At 32.0% G+C, this 6,016-nt stretch overlaps 1 long non-coding RNA gene across 1 annotated transcript; it reads left to right on the top strand.

Annotated features, from left to right (window-relative positions):
* The first annotated feature begins 4,056 nt into the window (after positions 1 to 4,056).
* On the top strand, positions 4,057 to 5,471 carry LOC141658836 (uncharacterized). Its single transcript, XR_012549466.1, has 2 exons — positions 4,057 to 4,183; positions 5,202 to 5,471. It is a non-coding gene; the product is annotated as an uncharacterized LOC141658836 (long non-coding RNA).
* Positions 5,472 to 6,016: the final 545 nt, after the last annotated feature.

Below are 6,016 nucleotides of genomic sequence, written 5' to 3'. Positions count from 1 at the left end.
TTCATCATTTGATTTCGTTGTCTATTTCGCTTCATCTTTGTATTTCTCTTCAATTTCAATATATGTAAGTACTAATTTTGTTTTTCTAGATCCGATTTGTGCGTTTTCATAATCGTTCTTATCTAATATCCGTTTCATTTTTGTTGATTTGTTACGTTTTGTTTGTTGTGTTAATCTGTTAACAATAGTTATTGTATTACTTTTATCGAGTTATTGTATTATTCAAACTCAAGTATTGTATGCTGTAGTTACTTTTTATTTGTTGTGTTAATCTGTTAACAACAGTTATTGTATTGCTTTAATCGAGTTATTGTATTATTCAAACTTAGTTATTGTATTGTTTTAACTTAGTTATTTCAAATTAAAGTTGTTGTAAGATGACGTCTTCATAGTAATATTATATCTCAATTATTGTATTGTCTTAACTTAGTTATTTCAATTCTGAGTTATTGTTGTGGTTTTATATAGTTGCTTATAGTTGCATAGTTATTTATAACTTACCTCCTTTTTTGCTTTATTTCTTTCAGTGAGCTTTTGTATTCTACTGATGCAACCCTCCCCTTCACGGCAAAACATGTTTCTCGTCGGGAAGAAATACTCATGGAAGAAGGGTGAAAACAACGACAAGACACAATTCTCGATGGAAAATTACTTTTAGACATAGTATTGGAGATAAATATATGTAGTATTTGTAATGTTACTATTGTAGATATATTATTTTGAAATGCTTAGTTGTAATGTTGATGATGATGCTTAGATATAATTTGTTGGAGATGTTTAAGTGTAATGTGTTGGGAACAAAATAGTTATATAATGAGAGTAAGTGATTTTTTTAACCTTATTATATATGATAATTTCATTTTTCAGATCTTCCTATTGCATTAATCAATCTCAATGATTGATTGAATGGAAATGACTAGTTATTAATCAAATAAGATGAAAACAAACAAAAGATATGAATATATTTGAGTTTCATCTCAATACAATAACATGTTTTGTTCATTACAATAACCGAGTTTCTACATTACAATAACTGAGTTTCTACATTACTATTTGAGTTTCATCTCAATACAATAACATGTTTTGTTCATTACAATAACCGAGTTTCTACATTACAATAACTGAGTTTCAACATTACTATTTGAGTTTCATCTCAATACAATAACATGTTTTGTTCATTACAATAACCGAGTTTCTACATTACAATAACTGAGTTTCTACATTACAATAACTACAAATAATAGAATTTATACATTACAATAACTGAGTTTCTACATTACAATAATTATAAATTCTAGAAAATATTATTCTCAGTAAACAACTGAGTTAACTATAAAATAACTACATTTCATCATTAAAATGACCAAGTATATACATCAATTTTTCCATTAAATGTCAACTATCCGCGTCTATCGTGACTTGACCTGCAGATCACCAAAAAGCAGAATATAAGTTATCAAAACACCCAAGAAGTAACTAGAAGATACAATAGCTGAGTTTTAATAATACAATAACTTGCTTAAAGTAATACAATAATCGAGATGTAATATTACAACAAGTAACGAGTGAACAAGAAATTTGAATATATTTAAGTTTCATCTCAATGCAATAACACAATTTATTCATTACAATAACTGCGTTTCTACATTAAAATAATTAAACATACCAGAGCTTCTACATTACAATAATTGGGTTTCTACAATACAATAACTGAATTTTCTGCATTTGAATAACTATTAAATAACCACGTTTCTTCATTACAATAACCGAGTTTCTATATTCAACTAGACATTTTAACAAGCACTTGGTGTACTACTATAGATTACCAACAAATTTTCAGAATAATGATAATAAATCATCAATCAAATGTCAAAGGTATGATAAACAAGTATAATAACAGAGTATCAATTGAAATAACTCGCAAAATAACATATATTGAGTTAAATAATCTACTCTTACCTTTATTATGTCGATTTGCGCTAGGGTTTCTGCAAATTTTGGGCAAAAACTGACGATTGATGCGTGTATCAATCAAATTGAATGAAGATAATGAATTAATTTTGTGTTTTCGACTTGAATTACTCCGGTTTCGTAAAGATTTGACTGGATTATGCCATGAATTAGAAGAAAATAAGAATAAAGAGGTGAAAAATGAAGAAAGCTGGAAGAAAAAAAGGGAAAACGTAAGATTATGTAGAAGAGAGAGAAAAAAATGAGCGTGTGTATTTTTTTGGGTCTAATCATAGCCCTTGATCTTGTTAAATCCAATGGTATATAAATGCGGGGGTAACTCACGAAAAGTGGCAAACTCACCGGATCTTGCCTATATATATATATATATATATATATATATATATATATATATATATATATATATATAATAATCTCTCCGTTTTGGTCAATTGTTGTCCTTTGGTTTTGGCACAAAGACCAAGGAATGAGGAGAAAACCAATAACTAAATAACAAATGAAACAAATTGAATGTGAATGATCAAATTAGTCATTAAGTTCATTTTTAAAATAAAAATGACAACAAATGACCGAGACACCAAAAAATGGAAAAAGACAACAAATGACCGGGACAGAGGGAGTACTTCCTCCATTCAATTTCACATTACACATTTGTTTTTTTAACATTTGTCAATACGTGTTTTACGCAATAAATGTCTTTAGCTATGTATTTATAAAAAGAGTTTTTCTAAAATGTGTCCTAAGGGCACATGATAAGATAATTTAAATGGAAAGTTTGACAATAAATATGGCGTTGGAATTTGAAAAAGTGTGTAAATATTTCAATTCTCCATGATATTTGTTGTTAAACTTTCCATTTAAATTATTTTATCATGTGCCCTTAGGGCACATTTTAGAAAAACCCTTATAAAAATTATAAAAGTTAGATATTTTAAATGTACTCGTTAAGACAAATCAAACAAGATCTCACATGAATATATTTTCACTTATGTATTGAGAGAAAATTGAAATTGAAAAATCACTTGTGAATAATGTCCAAAATAGAAACATATAATGTTGAGTTGAATGGAGGGAGTACCTGTTTCGTACTCCATGATTTTAAGTTCACAAATTCTTATTTCAGACCGCCATATCCATCTGAAATGGCCAGACGGATACCATTTCCTCTCACAAAAAATCCATTTAGGGTGTGAGTGGGAAAGCACATGGGGGTGTCCCACCACCCATGTGCTTCTCACTTGTGAGAGGTCTTATTGCGGTCCGAAATAAGACGGTCTGAAGCAAGACGGACGATTTTAAGTTTATGCATATGATACTTTTTACATTTGATTTCATGCATAACATACCATTTTTATCATTCTAAAAAATTTCAATTGAACAGAACTTCTGCATCGGAATTCGGAATCAACCAATTGTTTGTTCTAAAATGATTTTCTTGTCGAAATCTACAATTTAAGAAAAATAATTGTCGACTATCACTCTCTAGTTTTTTTCCTCACGAAAACCTAAAATCGATCACAACTTCAATCTTAAATTTCTGAATGAACATTTTTGTTTTATCAAATCTATATATCTATAAATAAATAAAAATATAACAGAGAAACCACTTGACACGTGTTCTGTACACAATGATCCTCAAAAGTGATTTTTTCTGCCTAGTTGCACAACTATGTTAATCCATCAAACGTTGCTCAAGTAAGGCAATTATAGAGCCTATCAAATTTTCCTCTTAAGCAAGATACAAAATAATGAAATTGCCAATTATATATATGCACCAAAGGGCTTGACAAATTTAAGTAAATATACTCCTGTAATACCCAGTATTTTATAAACATTTTAAAATATATTTTCTATATTTTATTAGACATTTTATATTTTATAAGAAAAGTAAATTCATATTGAGATAATGTTGTAATAATAATAAGAATAAGAGTAATAAAAAAAAAGAAGGGGGACGGTTGGAGGAAGTAGATAGGGTAGGTGGTTGGTCTTATATTTTATTGATTTAATAATATTTGGAAACTACCTAGAAATTTACTTATAACTAGTATATATTCCTACTTCACAATTCACATATCACTTAAACCTTTATTTTACAAAAACACACATCTCACATAATAAGAGAGATAAAAGGGAGATTTAAGAGTAGAATTGAGAAACAACTTGAGACGGAATTTTAAGACGGTTTTACCTCGCTCTAATCATAATTGTGGTATGTAACTAAACCTAATATCAATTGTTTACAATTTATGCTTGACCCGTCTTTGACCACCGAGACCTTGCCTGACCGTGATCCCTACCGTAGATAGCCGTGACCCAGACCGTAACCTAACCATGGTGGCTTGACCGAGGGTATATTGGTGGTCGGACCGTGTGTATGGGTACGAGTTGGGGTTTTTTGTGTTGTGCAAATCGTGGAATATGGTCTGACCTAGTCGGAATTTATGGACCATGGTTAGGGGTGATTCATAGGGCTGAGCGTTGGTGTGGTGGTGGTTAACGGTGCTGCTGCTGGTGGTGTAGGCTGAGGGAGTGTGTGAGGTGTTAGGGCATAGTTGGGTGTTAGTGTTAGGGTTTGATTATGGTGTTGGTTAGGGCATGACTGGAAACCGTGTATGAAGGGAGCATGGGTGATGTTGTCGGGCTGCTGTGTTGGTGGTGTGGGGTAGCTGACCAGGTGGTGGAAGGGTGGTGGCTGAGGTCGTGACTCGGGATAAGGAAATACAAGTTTTAATTAAATAATTTAATACCGTCTTATACTTAAAACTAGTTAGTAATTATTTGTGATTATTTGAATTAGGTGACGGTTTCATTAAAGAAACTTTTTGAGTTACTTGGATTGCTTAACTTGGAATTTGTTAAAAGGTAGGTTAGCTACTCAACACTTGTTTGCGGGGTTTTCTTATGTGTTTACGTGTCTTAATTAATTATTATTGACTTTGTTATACTCTTATGTGACTGAATTCGTTGTTGAGCTTGTGTAATTGGCCTTTACCGTGTAAATATGGTGTAGGGCGTTTAAGGTCGTGGCTTATATAATTGGTTTTTATCACCTTGTTGGCTTGATCGTTAATTGCTTTGTATTTTATCTTATTGCATTTGGCATTTGGCATGTTAAAATCATTCACTTAAGAAGGAACTTGGCATTGTTAGTAATTAAGTACTTGACATTTAATTTTATCAAGTTGGTTGGATTGTGTAAGCATTGTTTTTATTATGTTTGGCAACAGGGTTGCGAGTTGGTTGTGATATGATAGGCCAGGCATGGAGATGTGGAAGAGCCGTGGACTTTGATTTGAATAGGACATGAAGGGCATGGTGTTCGAGGTTGGCCCTGGCCCTGCCGTGGCAAGCCCACATGGTGTGGTTGAGGTCGGGCTGTGAGGCATGGCAACAGACTACTTGTGTATTCATGATTTTGAGACAGTGGCAATGTGACATTGATTAAGGCTGTGTGCTTTAACATATATATTTCTATCTAATTATCCTGTTTGTATTTACATATTATACCGTTTATTTATTTTAAGATCATAGGTTGACTTGTGTGTGTTCATGTGTCTTTAAATTATTGTTTCCGTCATGGAAGTAGATAATAAGCAGGTATAGCTGATGGTTGTTGCTTGACTAAGACGTGTGAGCTCGAACTCGAGTCATCACTTTTTACTTATCATTAGTAGCTGGCTTAATAATTAGTTATCGCTTAAACTTGTCAAATTGTAATTTAAACTTAATTAGCATTTGGTTTGGTTTGGCCGTTGATGCGTGTCATTTATATGATGTTTCACACCCTATTTTACACGCATTTCAGAGCTCATTTGTGTAGTTTAAGCTACCATTCCCCCTATTTCCTTCTACTTTCGTGTTTTTGTACTTTATTGCAGAAATGTGGAGAATTCAACGGAAATTGAGCTAAATCCGTCCCCGAGTATCTTGTATTGCATTTGACGTGAAGAATTCACTTAAGGAAAGAGCTTGGTGCGCGTTTCAAGCCCAAAAGACAAATCCACGAGATTATAGAAGTTAACTATCAGCTACTTCAGTCGAT

Source organism: Silene latifolia, chromosome 6 (assembly GCF_048544455.1).
Source record: "Silene latifolia isolate original U9 population chromosome 6, ASM4854445v1, whole genome shotgun sequence".
Classification (NCBI taxonomy): Eukaryota; Viridiplantae; Streptophyta; class Magnoliopsida; order Caryophyllales; family Caryophyllaceae; genus Silene; species Silene latifolia.
The sequence above is the reverse complement of the archived record's forward strand: the minus strand, read 5'-3'. Positions and strand labels throughout refer to the sequence as shown.